We start from the raw sequence: 20283 nt of genomic DNA on the forward strand, positions 1-20283 counted from the left end.
TTTCTTTTATGTTTTCTGTTAGTATCTGCAATACTCATTGAAAAATTTTGCACTTTACACTTAATGACACAATATGGAGAATTACTCACTGTAAATCAAATCTCCATACGAGATAACCTATTAAAGGCAAAATTTACAATCTAAACAAAATTTATGATCAAATATTTATCGATAACAATTCATGAAAGTACGGAAAATATTTGAAAAGAAAACTTACATTGTACAATCTGGAAGTAGTTTGAGGGAAATTCTGTACTTTTAATGCTAGCTTACCTGTTTCGTTATTTGGTACAGAAACTGGCGAGTACGTACGTTGTATTCAAACGGATTTATATCAAGTAAAACTTATGTTTCAAGCGATTTTCTTTTGAAGCTTCATACATTTGTTTCGTGATAGATTATGTGTTAGATTTTTCAGATGTTTGAACGTGACCACTTTGGAAACTGGACATGATTATACTAACAGTACTGACGATATGTTTAACTTCATTATTGATAACACTTCTACTTTGGTGTGGACTTTGCGATGACTCAAATGGTGAGGTATTTTCCGAAATTCATCCTGCTACAGGGCAAATTGATGGAAAAAATAATACTGTAGTTATGACTGAAACAATAAAATTCGACGAAAATTCAGGTCAACTATCATACTCCTTAACTCCAAAACAGATTGATGGATATTCTACCACTTCAAAACAAACAGCCGCTCAGGCCAATGTTGATGAGGTCACAGAGAGTGATTTTGTTGGCTTCAACAAGTAGGGTTTTATAACTTCGACAATGATTTTGTTTTGTATTGAGTTCAATTTGACGTTATGTGACACCTATGGTACATAACCATGGCAACGTAATCGATGGAGCTTACAACCTCGCTTTTCACTGGACAAAAGTGGTCCAGAATTTATACATTGAATTATGAATAGCTTACTTGTTGATCCAGTTAATTTAAATCGGATTTTGAATGAACAAATTAAGCGAGAAACCACTAAAGATAGTATTTGTTTTCTTTTATATCCTGTGTTGAGCGTTAAACAGTTTGTGTGCTTTTCTTTTTAAGATAAGAGTATCAAGGGAACCAAGGTTATAGCGGTAATTAAAAGAATGTAATCCAGGGACAAAAGAACATAAAGTAACTAAAATCATACATACAAAGTAACAAAAGCAAATGAGCAACTCGGACTCCACTAAAAACTGGGAGCATGGACCAGGTGCACTGGTAGGGTAAGCGTCCTGTGCTTTTCTAGAAACACCCACCGAGTTGCTCATAAAAAGTCCGGGGTAGACAAACAAGGAAATGAAAACCATGACCCGTTGAATAAATCAGTGTTCATGGTGCAGATGGATACACCATAACGATCCACGAGTTCATGATGACGACCATAACACTTCTGTAGTGATGACTTCAATCTTGTAGCAACATAACCCTGTTCCAGAAGCCTATTTGTTAGAGTTCTAGCGCGATACAAAAAGTCTGCGTAGTTTCGGCAAGCTCTGGCATAACGTATGAGTTGTGATATGAACACTCCATATGCAGGTGCTGAAGGGATGTTGCCACAGATGAAAGGAAGTTTGACGATTTTGAATGCGAAGTCATCACGTATAATCACGTTTAAATAAGGTTTCACCTTCATTCACAGACTGTTACTATTTCTTAGGTTTTCCGGTTGACTGTTTTCAGCACAAATAATGAGGTTCAATTAAAAAGATTTGAATATCAAATTGTATATGTATTTTCCTTAAATCATGACACATCTGTCTTATGCATGTTTTTTGTTTAATAAGGGTAAATTCCTAACCTGCAAAAACCACAGAAGCTAGTTCAAAACCCCAAAACAACTGATAAGTAGACTTTGTTATCTGAAACAAAAGTATCAATAAAGACACGTTCAACTTTAGTGAAAATATATTTATGTTAAAGTAAAACAGGTATTTGTGCATATGCCACTTAGTTCACTTAGGGTATAAATAATGTTACGTAGGAATGGTAAATATTGAACTTTGTGAAAAAACTATAAAACGACTCCGGCATACAAAAAAAACATGGAATAGAGTGCCTTTGTAAAGAATTCAAATGAACAGTAATAATCAACTGATAAATCAGTTCATACTTTAAATAAAAATACATACATTGTAACTCAGTAATCAAGAATACTTTATATGCTGACGACCGTACAACTTTGACGCAACGAGCGTCACATATATGAGATCATAACCATGCACATGTTGACCGATAAGCCCTTTCCTGGACAACATAGCAACTTGGAGAAAACAATTGTCATGGGCATAGACGGAACAACGATTGTTTCAGAAATACTGAATCACTTGTGACTAGGTGACTAAATTATAAGTGGCTTACGATACGACAAAAATTTGAAATAAATTTGAAATAAATCCTGTAAAACAATTTGATGTTGTTCTCATCGCTTATTAATAAGTTTTCTCAAATAAGATAAAGGACATGACTGTGCTGTGTTAAAATCAACCCCAGTTTTCTTTTTGGCGATGTCGGATTATATAAGGTGCATTATGTTGAATTTATCATTTCGGTGCATCTATTTTTACATTTATGTAGGTAGTAAGACGTTTTACCTTTTCATGGATGATCAACCATTTCAAAAAATAACTTTAACTGCCATAAATGTGACAGTCTTGTCAATTTTATGGTCTACGAATTTTTGTGTGTATTTTATGGTCAAAATTTATGTTTCTTTTAAATGTAAATTTGGATTTTAAAAATGTGAATTTCTATGTTACTAAAGTACTTTTTAGCTCACCTGGCCGTAGGCCATGTGAGTTTTTGCCATTACTTGGCGTCCGTCGTCGTTGTCGTCGTAGTCGTCGTCTGTCGTCCTCGTCGTCTCTGGTCGTTAACAATTTTTTCAAACATCTTTTTCTCTGAAACTACTGAATGAATTTAAATGAAACTTAAGATGATTGTTCCTTAGAATATTTTGCAGAAAATGATCGTTTGGATTTTTGATTTGTTAAAAAACAAGGCCGCCGTTACTAAAATAGAACATAGGGGTCAGACAGCAGATTGTTGCATGTATCTCCAAAACCATTATGTTTAACCAAATTCTTGCTGGGTTAAAGCATTTAGCTTAAAATTTTTAAAAGCTTTAAATTAAACGAAAGTTGGTATTTTGTATTTCAGAGTATCTTGCACAAAATGACCGTTAAGATTTTTGATTGGTTAAAGAACATGGCCGCCGTTACTAAAAATAGAATATGACGACCTCATGTAAGAGTTATTTCCCTTGAGAGGTGAAAAATGACTGTTTACACTTTTCAGCCGATATCTTGATAACTAAGATAGAATGAAACTTTCAATTGTTGAAATGATTATTATTATAAGGCCTACAAAGGTCTCCATGGATCAAAGTTGTCAGACGACTCCATGTAAGAGTTATTGCCCTTAAAACGCAAAAAAAATATGCTTTTAGCAGTTTTTCAGTCGATATCTTAAAAAACTGTAATTGATAGAATGAAACTTTCAATTGATGAAATGATCCTTATAAGTCCTACCAAAGTCTTCATGGAGTCAAAATTGTTGGACAACTCCTTGTTACAGTTATTGCCCTTGAAATGCAAAAAATTAACCAGGTGAGCGATTCAGTCTCCTGGGAGCCTCTTGGTTTAACACGGAAGTCATTTGAAATAAGGTGTCGTCGTACATGTGTTGTTCTATGAAAAACATGTGTTGTCATTATAGAAGCAATGAAAGGTCATTGTTGAAATTGTGTGAATATGTTTCGGTAATTGCAGTTATATGTAGTTACTTTAATATAGAACTGATATTGTAGTTGACATTAAGGAGAAACTTGGGGAAATGATTGTGTCTATCATTTTGACGATAGGTGTTACTATAGTTATAATATCAGCTTTCATTTGGTGTGCATTTGTGATGACTATGGTGGTGAAGTGTTTTCATCAGAAAATCATCTTGCTACAAATAATAAGGTTAACAAAGACACGCAAATAGTTTCGGTTGAACCGCATATTATGAATCAGGGATCCTTGCAATATTCTTCAAGAACAAACCAGGATGGTGTTGTTCTTCCTAAAAAAAACAAGTCGTCGGATAAAGAAATACCAACCCAGACACAAATAGTATTAATTTAGGTTTCATCACAAATTAATGCTTTGGCTTTGAATGCAACAGAATAAATAAGCATACTCAAGAAACGTATTAAACTATAATGCATACTATACGTAAATATTAGCACTAAACATAATACAGTGTCCAAAATTGTATGTTTTGCGGATCACGCTTTACTTATTTGATAAAGAAAATCATTTGCTGCAGTATTTTTACATATTTAGGTTGAGACTTAATCAATTGAAACTACAAAAGACTTCATTTTATTTTGAAAAAAGGGGGACAATTTAAAGTAACATGAAACAAGTTTTGTGGGTTTTTTTCTCGATTCTATATATATATAAATTGTCCCCCTTTTCTTAAATAAAATGAAGTGTGTGTGTGTGTGTGTGTGTTAATAGACACATTGTATCTTGATTTTGATATTTCTTTTTTTTCCAGCCAATTAAAGAATCACTATGTAATTTTTTTCGATTAACAAAATTGTATACATTGGTTTGTTCGTATCGTTTTTGTTGTTATTAGTGTACAGACAAAAAATTTCTTAATAAATGTGATAATTTCCTAATTCTCTTGTTAAATATGTATCTTCATTGCATATGGAAAAATGATGATCCACGTGCGCAAAACTTGTCCAAATGAGTTTAAAAAAAAACGACCAGGTCATTTCATTATAAATATTTTTATTCCTGGAGTGAATTACAAATTCAATGAAGGACGTATTTTCTCTCAGAAAGGATACAATCGATCAATGTTTTTTTTTTACAAAACGGTAAATTGGAAAAGCACGAGGATATTTCTGTCGCTCAACGGTGAGATCCCCCTTAAGTAGTGCCAGATGATTGCGTACTAATTTACGCATATTGGAGATTATTTATATCTTCTTTCACTTTACAAAAACGTGGGATTGTTGCATAGAAAATAAAAGGGTTTTTTTTGCCGAAAAGTTATCACTAAATAATTACACGCACGCACGCACACTAACACACATATATAAATAAAGGATTTACAATACTTTACTTCTACATTAATGTAAAATATTAGATTTAAACCCCGATTCATAGATATAATTATTATGTGAATCCTTTTTGTTGTATAAAAGTGAGAAACGTTTAATTCTTTAGAGCTTCTCAGTAGATGATATAGCTATAAACAGCTTATAAAGGACAGTAATTATTCTATCTGTTGGAACATATACTTATAGAATAGAAATAACATGGGGTTACCCATTGTAAGAGCAAACATATAGATATAATATTGGGTTACCCATGGCCATATATAGGAACATACAAATAGAAATAATATTGGTTACAAATGGTCCTCTATAGGAACATACATAAGATGTAACACTGGGTTACCCATGGTCCCCTATAGGAACATACATATAGATATAACACTGGGTTACCCATGGTCCCCTATAGGAACATACATGTAAATATAACACTGGATTAGCCATGGCCCTCTATAGGAACATGCATAAGATATAACATTGGGTTACCCATGGTCCCCTATAGGAACATATATATAGATATCACTGGGTTACCCATGGTCCTCTAAAGGAACATGCATAAGATATAACATTGGGTTACCCATGGTCCCCTATAGGAACATACATATAAATATAACACTGGGTTACCCATGGTCCCCTATAGGAACATACATATAGATATAACACTGGGTTATCCATGGTCCCCTACAGGAACATACATATAGATATAACATTGGGTTACACATGGTCCCCTATAGGAACATACATATAGATATAACACTGGATTACCCATGGTCCCCTATAGGAACATACATATAAATATAACACTGGGTTATCCATAGTCCCCTACAGGAACATACATATAGATATAACATTGGGTTACACATGGTCCCCTATAGGAACATACATATAGATATAACACTGGGTTATCCATGGTCCCCTATAGGAACATACATGTAAATATAACACTGGATTAGCCATGGTCCTCTATAGGAACATGCATAAGATATAACATTGGGTTACCCATGGTCCCCTATAGGAACATACATATAGATATAACACTGGGTTACCCATGGTCCCCTATAGGAACATACATATAGATATAACACTGGGTTATCCATGGTCCCCTACAGGAACATACATATAGATATAACATTGGGTTACACATGGTCCCCTACAGGAACATACATATAGATATAACATTGGGTTACAAATGGTCCTCTATAGGAACATACATAAGATGTAACATTGGGTTACCCATGGTCCCCTATATGAACATACATATAGATATAACACTGGGTTACCCATGGTCCCCTATAGGAACATACATGTAAATATAACACTGGATTAGCCATGGCCCTCTATAGGAACATGCATAAGATATAACATTGGGTTACCCATGGTCCCTATAGGAACATACATATAGATATAACACTGGGTTATCCATGGTCCCCTACAGGAACATACATATAGATATAACATTGGGTTACACATGGTCCCCTATAGGAACATACATATAGATATAACACTGGGTTACCCATGGTCCCCTATAGGAACATACATATAGATATAACATAGGGTTATCCATGGTCCCCTACAGGAACATAAATATAGATATAACATTGGGTTACACATGGTCCCCTGTGTAGATGTGTACCATATAGACGAATATAGATGCTTTTCGCAACTATCTAGATACTTATCGAAAGTATCTAGATACTTCTCACATGTATCTAGATACTTCTCACAAGTATTTAGATACTTCGCAAAAGTATCTAGATACTTATAAAAAATATCTAAGTAGTTGCAAAAGCATCTAAATGCTTGTCACAACTTTGAAGATATTTATCAAAGATACATCGATGGTATTATTTGGTTGTATCGTATTCATGTGAAGTAAAATGTACCAGTATAATTGTGAGGATCATCTCTATATGTGTGAAAAATATTTAGATAGTTGTGAGAAGCATTTACTTGTTTTGCGAAGTATCTTATTATATTGGTAAATGTACGTGTACTTCACATAAATACATGATACATTTAATTATTGAGAAGAAGGTATTGGATTCATACTAATGATGTGCAAAGAAGTCATGAAATATACTCTGTGTAACAAAAGTTATTCTAATCAAGATCCTTAAATAAAAATACATTCTTATGTCTTTACAAGTCATGTTGTCTAGACACGGACTGGATTGTTATTGGCTGTATTGGGTTTGTCTTGTAGCGTATGGGGTCAAAATTTTGTTTTTATATTTTGTGTGTTTCTGTCATATTTCCATATTTCGTTATCCATTGTTTTAATCTTATCCAGATAATCAAAACCTATGCCTTTTTATTAACAAGAAGGTGTGACTAATTTAAGCAGGTAGGTTTTTAACATGCTTATTTACTTATATGAATGATGGGGATGTACCCCGACCATTGATTTTAGCGTACTCTAAAAAATGACAGCGTCTCCAGCCTAAAATTTTGAAACTTTACACAGTAAATCCGGTGTATAGGTTAAATTTAGGATTCTTGCGCCTGCAGAAGTATTGCTTACGCTCTAAAAACGAGCTGCATACAAAAAACGGAGGGGTTACACACACCATGACATTTTCCATCACTGAAATCATGTTATTGATTCACGTTATGATTTTATGTTAAGTGTACAAGTGTGGACACTGACTGGTATTGCCCGAGCGCCAAGTATGGACGCAGACTGCTATTGCCCGAGTCGCAAGTATGGACGCAGACTGGTATTGCCCGAGCGCAAGTATGGACGCAGACTGGTAGTGCCCAAAGAGCAAATTTGAACATACATACGTTTTGTGTTGAATTAAGAGTAACCAATGGAACCAAAAGTTTAGCAGAAATCAAAGGAATGTAATCCAGGGACAAAGACCAGACATGGAAAACAAACAAACACAACAATGAACATAAAGTAACTAAAATGAGATAAAAGTAAATGAGACACTCGAACCACTTAAAACTGGAAGCATGGCCCAGGTGTACCGGTAGGTTGAATGTGGGTTTTTTTTTGCATCGCCCAGACAACTCGGCAAAGTCGGAATTTGGACATGCTCCATTTTCAATTCCCTAAAAATCCTCTTCATTAGGACCAAATTAGTAGTGTATGATTTGCTAAGAATTTACATCTATAATGCCTTTGTTTTTACATTAGTCCTAGTTAAACAGTTCTCTAGCAAAGGAGAATAAAACTGCATAATGGAAATTTTTCCCACATACAGTCATGTACTCAATGAAAAACATTCGAAATTCTTATAAAACAAAAATACAATACCGGCATATAAAGGACTGTAAGGCTAAATTCATCGGTACTGGTTCACAATTAACACTTCAAAATCAATACCTCAACTAAATTTAGTATCAAACAATTTTATCTAATTCTAAATAGTCACATGCATTTGTAGCCTGAAAAATGTTTCCTTGGACAAAAACTGTGTCGTTGTTTTGCAGTTGCATAAAATATATCATGAGGCACTGCCACTATCATTTGGTTTCAGAACCAACAAAACGTGTATGTACATTCAGCACTTCACAACACTGTCATTAACTTTTCTTTAGAATCTTTATTTGTATATATATATCTAGCACTACTGGAGTAAATGAATAGACCATCCGTTTAGGCCTAAAACTGTTTCTGGTCATCCTACTGACCCTCCTTCAGACCCCCTACTCAAAGGTTTTTATTTGAAATTTTGAAGAATAATTCTGCCGTCTATTGTCTTTCAGAAAAAAAAGATAATTGAAAACACACATGCCATGAGTTAGCTCTTGGTCGTGGATAATCCCTTTTTGGAATTCGGCACTTGAGATATTTTTTGCATTTACCACCTCTGTCAAAGCAATATTCATGCGCCAAATCCCAAAAGGGATTAGGCTGTGGACTAAGTCTATTACGTGTTTAGTCTTTCCATATTTGGTTTTCATAAAAATCCCTACCTACCGACCTTACAAAATTTTAGAATAGTGTTCGAAAACATAACATTATTTTTTTTTGGCTTTGGAAATATATCATCAATTGACTGGGATGCACCAATATCTGTCTTACACGCACTTGAAAGTGTTGATTTTATCCCAAAAAGTATTTTGCTGGGTCAAAGATTCATCAAATGCTGCTGTAGGCTATACAACACTGTATGTAGCGTGCATATTACGAATTGAATCACTAGGTCACCGATCGACATTAAATCACGTTATAATGCATTAATTTTAATGAATGTAATGAATGAACGTGGTCACATGACTACTAATTTCCCCGAATACAAAATGACCCACATTCACGGGTTTGACTATGCCCGTGGAGTGTGTAAACGCTTTGGTGCTTTACGCCGTCCGTGAGAGACCCCAAACGATAGCCAAGATGAGTGCAAACCAGGTCTAACAGTATTGAGTATATACATGTATGTTAACACGACAACGAAAATTGAACCAAGTGTAGGAACGATTGGCTACGGAAGATTTTTATGGATTTTAGTGGTTTATATCCACAAAGAAAGTCGAATTATCTCCTAGAAGCAACGATGTTCTCGCTTTATAATGCACGAAATAAAGGATGTAACGGATATACGGAAAGGGCTATCATTTTCAACTTTATTGTTATAGTGTTATTTAATAAAGTTACAGTTCTCATTTGTAGGGTATTCAGATTCAGATTTGTCAATATGTCAATGGTGTGCCATTCTGAATGTCTACCTCAAGTGAGAGTTGCAATGCTCTGTTTTTTATAATCAAATTATCTGCTATTGATTGTTACATTAGTTTAGGAGTGTTGTATCCGGAGTTGTCTATGTTCTGTTTAGAAATGCTTTGTGCAATATTTAAGGTGGTAATTTATGTTCTGACAAACATTGGTAGGGGTAAGACTGTAGTAAAGTGGTCCAAAAAGGTAAAATTTCATATTTGCTGCAAAATCGAACAGAAAAATCTGGTCGAAAAAAATAAAGTGTCCTTATAAGTCCTGTGCAAAAGGTAATGTAATTTTATTGACATCACTCAGATTGTACTAATTACATCTAGATAAACACTTTGAATCAAATGACGTAATTTTAAACAAACATATCATAAATAATGAAATATTATAAGGAGTAACTCCATTATACACAAAACTCTGTGCTTAGATCATTTTCGCTCTACTGGTTAGATGAGGTCCTTTCGGCTATTTGTTCTCCATCAGTTATTGACATATTTGGTCGTTCGGAAAATACATCTCACAATCATCTAAATACTTCTCGAAACTATCTAGATACTTCTCACAAGCATCTAGATGCTCACCACAACTATCAAGATACTTCTCAGAAGCAACTAGATGCTTCTCAAAACTATCTAGATATTTCTCACCTCACAACTTTCTAGGTACTTCTCACATGTATCTAGATGCTAGATACGTCGCACAAGCATCTGGATGCTTTTCACAAGTATCCAGGTGCTTCTCACAACTATCTAGGTACTTTTCAAGGTTTCAAGATGCTTCTTAAAACTATATAGAAACTTTTCACGAGCACCTGGATACTTCTCACAAGTATCTAGATGCTTGCCCTATCCACATATATCAAAATACTTCATACAAGTAACTAGACACTGCTAGAAATTTAATCAAATTACGCAACAAGGATATTGACGTCTCTGCCAATATAATTCACTGTTTCCTTATTCTGAAAAATAAGCTGATGTAACTTGGCTATGATGTCGTTAATCTAACATGCCATGATCGCCATCACGAACTTATTGATAAATGCAGGATCATATAGCGTTATCATATCTGCTTTGAGGACATACTTATTTGTTTCCTGTATCAAAGTTTTCCACTTTTGATTACTAACGGACTTGACATACGAGCGACTCAGCGAATGGTGCAAAATAGCAACCCAGTAACACCAACGCCGGGATTCACAACTGTCTCCAAGACCGTCATTATCTGTAGAAGATCGTAGTGGAATCGTGGTAAAACAATGATTTTAGACAGCTACATGTATGCTGAGGCCAACAAAATACGATCGCAAACCTGTAATTTGGGGGCTAAATCGGACACTCTATAATATATTACGCATATTGAAAATGGCTTCTTAGGCACCGACCATGGTCTAAAACAAACAAGTAGTATAATTAAGATATACGTATACAGCAACAAAAATACATCGCTGATACAATTTAGTTGTATCGTATTTATGTGAAGTACACGTACATTTACCAATATGATAAGATACTTCGCAAAACAAGTAAATGCTTCTCACAACTATCTAAATATTTTTCACACATATAGAGATGATCCTCACAATTATACTGGTACATTTTACTTCACATGAATACGATACAACCAAATAATACCATCGATGTATCTTTGATAAATATCTTCAAAGTTGTGACAAGCATTTAGATGCTTTTGCAACTACTTAGATATTTTTTATAAGTATCTAGATACTTTTGCGAAGTATCTAAATACTTGTGAGAAGTATCTAAATACTTGTGAGAAGTATCTAGGTACATGTGAGAAGTATCTAGATACATGCGAGAAGCATCTATATTCTTCTATATTCAGAAGCATCTAAACGCCGTTGAAAAGTATCTAGATAGTTGTGCAACGCATCTAGATACTTTTGCGAAATTCTAGATAGTTGTTAAATGCATCTAAATGCTTTTGCGAGGTATCTAGATATTTGTGGGAAGAATCTAGATACTTGAAGGAAGTTTTACATACTTTTGATATGTACATGTGTATCTTGATATTTGTGAGAAGCATCTAGATTCTTTTGCGAAGTAACTAGATACTTTTGGAAGCATCTAGAATCTTTCGCGAAGTATCTAAATATTTTTGATAAGTATCTAGATATTTGTGAGAAACATCTAGACGCTTTTTGAAGTATCAAGATACTCGTGAGATTTTTTTTTGTATCTAGATACTTGAAAAAAGCAGCTAGATACTAGTTAGAAGTATCTAGATGTTAGTGCGAAGTATCTAGATAGTTTAAAGAGGTATCTATATGTATGTTCCTATAGGCGTCCATTGGTAACCCAATCTTATATCTATATATGTTTGTTCCTAAAGGGGGCCATGGGTAACCCAGTGTTATATCTATATGTATGTTCCTTTAGGGGACCATGGGCAACCCAATGTCATATCTATATGAATGTCCCTAAAGGGGACCATGGGTAACCCAATGTTAAATCTATATGTATGTTCCAATGGGGGACCATGGTAACTAAGTGTTATATCTTTATGTATTTTCCTATAGAGGACCAATGGTCACCCAATGTTATATCTATAAATGTTTGTTCCTGTAGGGGACCATGGGTGACTAAGTGTTATATCTTTATCTATGTTCCAATGGGGGACCATGGGTAACCCAGTGTTATATCTTTATGTATGTTCCTATAGGGGACCAATGGTCACCCAATGTTATATCAATATATGTTTGTTCCTGTAGGGGACCATGGGTAACTAAGTGTTATATCTTTTTCTATGTTCCAATAGCAGACCATGTATAATCCAGTGTTATATCTATATGTATGTTCCCATAGGGGACCAACGGTTACCCAATGTTATATCAATATATGTTTGTTCCTGTAGGAGATCATGGGTAACTAAGTTTTATATCTTTATCTATGTTCCAATAGGAGACCATGGGTAACCCAGTGTAATATCTTTATGTATGTTTCTACAGGAGACCATGGGTAACTCAGTGTTACATCCATATGTATGTTCCCATAGGGGACCAATGGTCACCCAATGTTTCATCTATGTTCCTATAGGGGACCATGGGTAACCCAGTGTTATATCTTTATGTATGTTCCTATAGGGGACCAATGGTCACCCAATGTTATATCTATAAATGTTTGTTCCTGTAGGGGACCATTGGTGACTAAGTGTTATATCGTTATCTATGTTCCAATAGGGAACCATGGATAACCCAGTGTTATATCTATATGTATGTTCCTATAGGGGACCAATGGTCACCCAATGTTATATCAATATATGTTTGTTCCTGTAGGGGACCATGGGTAACTAAGTGTTATATCTTTTTCTATGTTCCAATAGGAGACCATGGATAACCCAGTGTTATATCTATATGTATGTTCCTATAGGAGACCAATGGTGGTCACCCAATGTTATATCTAAAAATATTTGTTCCTGTAGGGGACCATGGGCAACCCAATGTTATATCTGTATGTATGTTCCTGTAGGGGACCATGGGCAACCGAATGTTATATCTATATGTATGTTCCTAAAGGGGACCAATGGTCACCCAGTGTTATATCTATATATGTATGTTCCTATAGGTGTCAATGGGTAACCCAGTGTTATATCTATATGTATGTTCCTATTGGGGACCATGGGTAACCCAGTGTTATATCTATATGTATGTTCCTGTAGGGGACCCAGAAACATACGTATAGATTTTAAATTATGAGATCATTTATTGATGTTTATCTAATGATTAGGGTGGGTGTTTATATTTGGCAGTATGGTGGTATACTAGTAAATCAAACATATGTTCTGTTTATTAAGACATTTACAAACAATTGACAACAAAGCAATTACCACAGACCGTAAAATCAGTGAACCAATTACAAGTTCAAAAACCCCATCACCAAAGCTGAAAATTAGATGTACCCCAGTATATAGATAATCTTATGAAGGATTGCAATATAATTTGAATTATTGATCCCGAAGATGTGTTTAAAAATTGCGATTTCAAAATGATAACCTTTTATTCTTTAAATAGATAATGATACCTGAAAAATGTAAAATAAAAAAAAAATTGCTAAAGATACCCCTTCTCCATCCATGTAACCACACTAATTGATATTCGGGTGTATACAGATTGATAACTAGTCCTTTTTATTGTGATTGTCTCTGTTAAAGTCTCGAGGAAGATTCCATTTAAGTTATTTAATTCATGTTTTAAGCAAATGACTTTAAATTTAACTCGACAAGTGGAAAGTGAAACGATTTATTAACCACTGATTTGTTGGTATTCGATCTAAAAAAAATATAAAGGTACCACAAGTATATATATGCTGTAAATATCTTACATGTTTTGTTCTTGGTAGCATACATTGCCACAACATCCTCCGGGACAGGATTGTGACAGTGTGTATCCATCCAGACTGCACTCGGTCTTCATCTAAAGACAGTAATTAAGGGATTAAACCAAATTGCTAACCTGAGTAGCAATAGATTCTTCAGTGTTTCAATTGTTTGTTAAAAAATGGATGATAGAAATTGACGTTTTATAATTATTTTTTTAACTGTTCAAAAATTTATTTAAAAGTTTATATCCCAATCAATAAGTAATCAAGAACACGTTTAATCCAATACGAAAACAGAAATTTGCAGAAACAGATTGAATATCTAATCAACATAGAATAAAATAAGCATTCTCTACTAACAGAAAAACTGATCGGTATTACAAAAAGTTTTATCTTATTTCTGACAATGCACTTCGTAAAAAATGCATTTTACTGATGATCTCCTATGTTACTTAAAAGTATTTCTCACATTCATAATGCCAATTTTACTGTAAAAAGTACTGTGTCGATCAATAATAATTCTGGTTTAAAGGCTCCCATCTCAAGCAAAATTAATCTGTCTGATTTCTGTAACAATTCTATTCCCAATCTGTCACAAAGTTTATTTATTATGCAAAAAATTCTCTTCCCAAAATGAATTGACTATCTTGCATATGATAAATAAATGAAATACAATCTCTTTTTCAGGACTAGTGGTGGTGCCTATTAGACTTATTCGTCTGTTGCAACAGTGCATCTGTATAAATAATGTTGTACAATAATTTCCCTTGCATATGACAAGCCAATGTTGACAAAACTCAATATTTTGTAAAATTAGAAAATAGTTTTTTAATGTTACAAAATCATTTTTTTATATTAGAAAAATATTTTGATATTAGAAATTCATTTTCTAATATTATAAATTTCCGATTTAGTAATATTACAAAATATCAAATGTTTAGTAATATAACAAATTGAATTTGTAATATTAGAAAATAAATTTGTAATATTAGAAAATGAATTTGTAATATTAGAAAATAAATTTGTAATATTAGAAAATGAATTTGTAATGTTGCAAAATCAATCACATTTTTTTATTATTAAAAGGTGATTTTCTAATATTAAAAAATCGTAATTGAATACAACAAATCTATTTTCTAATATTAGTAAATCAATTCCTAATATTAAAAATCGGTTTTTTTTTTAATGTAAGAAATTCAATTGAATTTTTAATATTAAAAAAGGGTTTTGTGATTTCAGAAATCAAAATTGTAATATTAGAAAATGAATTTGTAATATTAGAAAATAAATTTCTAATACTAAAAAAAACATTTTTTCAATATTAGTAACATGTATTTTGTAATATTAAAAAACATACATTTGTAATATTACAAAATCATTTTCTTATATCAGAAAGTATTTTTTTATATTTTAAAAATTCATTTTGAAATATTAAAAATTCATTTTCTAATATTCCAAATTTCTGATGTAGTAATATTAAAAAATTCACACATCTAATAATATTACAAATCGACTTTATAATATTGGAAAATGAATTTGTTATATTAGAACATTATTTTGTAATATAAGAAAATGGATTTCTAATATTAAAAAATAACTATGCAATATTGCAAAGTCAGTCACATTTTTTAATATAACAAAATGATTTTCGAATATTAAAAAAAATTAATTGAATACAACAAATCCATTTTCTAATATTAGAAAATCAATTTGTAATTATTAAAAAATCAATATTTATTTATTAAAAATCAATTTTTAATAATTAAAAATCAATTTTTAATAATTAAAAATCAATTTTTAATTATTAAAAATCAATTTTTAATTATTAAAAAAACAATTTTTAATTATTAAAAAAACAATTTTTAATTATTAAAAAAACAATTTTTAATTATTAAAAAATCATTTTTTAATATTAGAAATTCAATTGAAAGTGATTTTTAATATTAAAAAGTGGTTTTGTAATAATATAAATCAAATTTGTAATATTAAAAAAATATCAAAAACTTCCCATTTCATCTACCAAATTAAAGCTATTGAGATCGCCAATGTATCTTACTTTCTTTATGCCTGCCATGTTTCACAGAATTCTCGAGGATAAGAGCCTCGAAATTAGTTTTAAGATGCACGCTCCCAAAAGGTTTGCATCTAGGAGGCGCTGGAAATCAGCCCAAGATGTTAAAAAATCTTCATAGAAATTTGAATATTTGATTTCGATATACCTCTCAGTTCGATTTCATAGCATATAAGAAATAACAGTTTTGATAACGAGGACCTTACCATTGAATGTGAGATTTCTCGACTTTCATAATTAAAAGCAGTTCTCAAATTTTTGTTATCTTCTCAAGCCAAAAATAGCGTCTTAATCTATCCCACTACCCTTCAAAACCCTTGGGCCTTAAGGGGCTGTTTAGTTCATTTAATGCTGCTACTTCTGTGGGGTTTATTGCACCTTGTACCTAAATCCATTCCGACTGTTTTATCCATATTTCTCTTTTGCTTTTTCTTAGGTCTTACTTACCACTTCTAACGTTTCCATCACTTTACATGGTAGAAAAGTAATTTTCAAAGTTTCACTGTGAATTCTAAGGACGAATGATATCTTAAAATTGCATACCATTGCATAGCTTGGGAAATAATGGTACGATGAGCGTGGAAGTTCTTAACAAAATTTAATTTAATAGATAATACTGAAAATCCACTTTTTTTCCTTTAATGCTAACCGACAGCATGGAGGCAAACTACTCCACGCATGTTAATAATATTCATACACTTTTGAAGTAAATTACAAATATGATTTTAAGTACGCATTCTCAGCTTCATTTTGACTACTTTTCATCAGGATACACACAAGAAATGCACTTACAATGCATAGATCTAGTTTCAGTGTGTTTTCGCACTACATGGGGGATGGTCATTTGCCCCGGAAGTGGTAAATGATACCTTAAGTAAATTTGATTATCTCCCTTTAAAAGGATCCCAGAATAATTATCTTTTTTTTTCTTAAATGCACATCAAAATATGATGCTAATTCTTTCTGTATTTTTTCAACAAAATTCATTGAGCGCTAAATACGCGGAGTTGCGCTCATTAGTTTTTACATCTTGAAACCCTTAATTTGTATTGCATCCCTGTCATGCATTTACTCTCGAAAATACTCGCATCATTTGTTATTTACGGTATAGTATAGGAGAATTTGCCAATCTCATTAGTGATGTCATATTCACTAATTTACATATCATTAAGTGTCAATTTGGTTGGCAAATAAACAACTAAATAAACAATAGACAATTTCATGATTATAATACAAATTTTCAAAACTTTATAACTTTGTTATTTTACACATTTCGATTCTGTAAAATGATTCATTTGGCTAAAGTAATTCATATTTTGTATGTGAATTTATAACTCTTTTACTTAAAAATTCATATTTGTATGTAAACCTCTATTTATATAAGATTATTATTAAATGTTTATGCCCATAAATTCCTTTTATTGTGTATTTATCTAAAAATTCCATGGATAAGAAGAGCTTTATTTGAGGGAACCAAGGTTATAGCGGTAATCAAAAGAATGTAACCCAGGGACAAAGACCAGACATGGAAAACAGACATACACAACAAAGAACATAAAGTAACTAAAATCATACATGCAAAGTAACAAAAGTAAATGAGCAAATCGGACTCCACTAAAAACTGGGAGCATGGACCAGGTGCACCGGTAGGGTAAGCATCCTGTGCTTTTCTAGAAACACCGGCCGAGTTGCTCATAAAAAGTCAAGTCCGGGGTAGACAAACGAGGAAAGGAAAACTATGACCCGTTGAATAAATCAGTTTTCATGGTGCTGATGGATACACCATAACGATCCGCGAGTTCATGATGACGACCATAAAACTTCTGTAGTGATGACTTCAATCTTGCAGCAACATAACAATTAAGGGAACGAAAAGAATTAGTCAATTATCTTTAAAAATGAAAAGTCATGATGATATAAAGTTGATGCCCCATGCCACAAATCGTTGAGTCAATATTTATAAGAGCATTAGAAAATGTTCCAGTACTGCTTAAAGTATGTATAGAAATGTTATGCCAGTTCGATAATGATATCTTGATAGTTATAATATACATGTATTTAATGACATGTGGATTTTCGTCTTCGAAACGGTAAAAAAATGTTTCCGATCATATCATACTACAAAGTTTGCGGTGTAAAACTTTTTGTGCCTGTCATCCTTTTTATACTTTTGTAAAATACCAAATGTACAGGTTCTATTTTGCTAAGACCTTACCTGGCTCTAAAATATCCTAGTTGAAATACCTTTATATTTGTGAAATGTGTTGTGGTTGTGTTAGTGTTATTGGTTTTGAAAACGTATCCTATATTTTTTAAAAGACATTACATAAGTTCAAATATCCATCCTTTTTACTAATTTTAATATACAGTATGAAAACCAGTTTCCGCTTTATAGATGACGTATTATCGTTAAAAATCCTAGTTTTTGGGATTTGATACATGGCGTCCATCTTTTAAGAACTTCAGATAAATTTTGAGAGACATTTTCCATGGTGCATTTCAACTAAATTTGGCCTATCAATATCTTACAAAGGCAAACCTTACACAAACATTGGTGATTATTTCTTGAGCTTACGAGGGATAAATACTTGGATAATGCAAAAAAATTATCTGCTTTTTTTCTTCATGTGCCACAGCTTATTCAAATTTTGCCTTATTCTTAGACAGAGAAGTACTTAATTGCGATACAGGAACACAAATTTTCCCGCGCTGTAGATGTGCATCACTCACTGGCATCACTGCCACAATTTAAAAAAATATCTCATAAGGATTGGAAATATTGTTTGTTTTCCATTCGATGTGATGATTTCTGACAAAGGAAGAATATCTATGACAGTTGAAGGTCGCTTGTCATTTTGAAGTTGAAACTCGGTAGCGAAGAATAAGTTAACGCTGGCGACCGTAAAACCATAAACGACGATCGTCACATATGAGATCATAACCATGCAGATATTGACCGAAAAGCCCTTTCTTAGACGACGGAACAATTTCGAGGACCAAAATTAACACAGATGAGAAATCAGTGATGAAATTGAGGCCATATTTGCCGACAAGTAATGATGAACCTTAAAATACATACGTTAGAACTCGGAAGCAAAGAATAATGCTGACGACTATAAAAGTTTGAAGCAGAGAGCGTCACATATGAGAACATAACCCTGAAGTTGTTGACCGATAAGCTCTTTTCCGGGCAACGGTGCAATTTCGAACATACGATTTTCATAGACATGGACGGAATCACGATTGTTTTAGAAATACTGAATCACTGTTGACTAGGTGTCTAAGTCATAAGTGGCATTCGATACGACAATAATATGTTGCAAGTGAAACAAATTTGAAATAATCCCCTTTAAACAATTTGATGTTCTCGTTGCGTATTAACAAGTTTTCTCAATAAGATAAAGGATATCACTGTACTCGTGTTCAAAGAGTAATCAAGGGAACCAAGATTCAAACCGAAATCAAAAGAATATAATCCAGGGACATAAACCAGACAAGGAAAACAGATACGTATAACAAAGAACATAAAATGACCAAAATAATAATTACAAAGTAACAAAAGCAAATAAGCAACTCGGACTCTGCTGAATTTGGAGCATGGACCAGGTGCACCTAAAGGGTAAGCGTTCTCTGTTCATGAAAAATCAAAATCAGTATAGACGAAAGAGGAAAGGAAAACTCAACACCAGTTTTCATTTTGACAATGTTGCATTCCGTCAGAATTTATAGGGTGTATTCTGTATTATTATTTTATATTGGTGTATCTATATTTGCATTTATGTATGTAGTAAGAAGTACGTTTTAAGCTTTGCATGGCTGGTAAACCATTTCAAAAATATTTCGAACTTAAACTACGACTAATATAACAGAAACAAATTTTATGGTATGCATATTTTGTGTGTATTTTGTGGGAAACATTACCTATCTTTTAAATGTACATTTGGATTTTTAAAATGTGAATAATTGTGTTACTAATGTATCCTGTTTAACACGGAAGTCATTTGAAATAAGGTGTCATCGTACATGTGTTGTTCTATGGAAAGTATGTGTTGTCGTAGAAAAAGAAGTTTATGTCGAAATAATTGTTGA

Source organism: Perna viridis, chromosome 1 (genome assembly GCF_037379345.1).
Source record: "Perna viridis isolate PV_CMFRI_1.1 ecotype Kerala chromosome 1, ASM3737934v1, whole genome shotgun sequence".
NCBI lineage: Eukaryota > Metazoa > Mollusca > Bivalvia > Mytilida > Mytilidae > Perna > Perna viridis.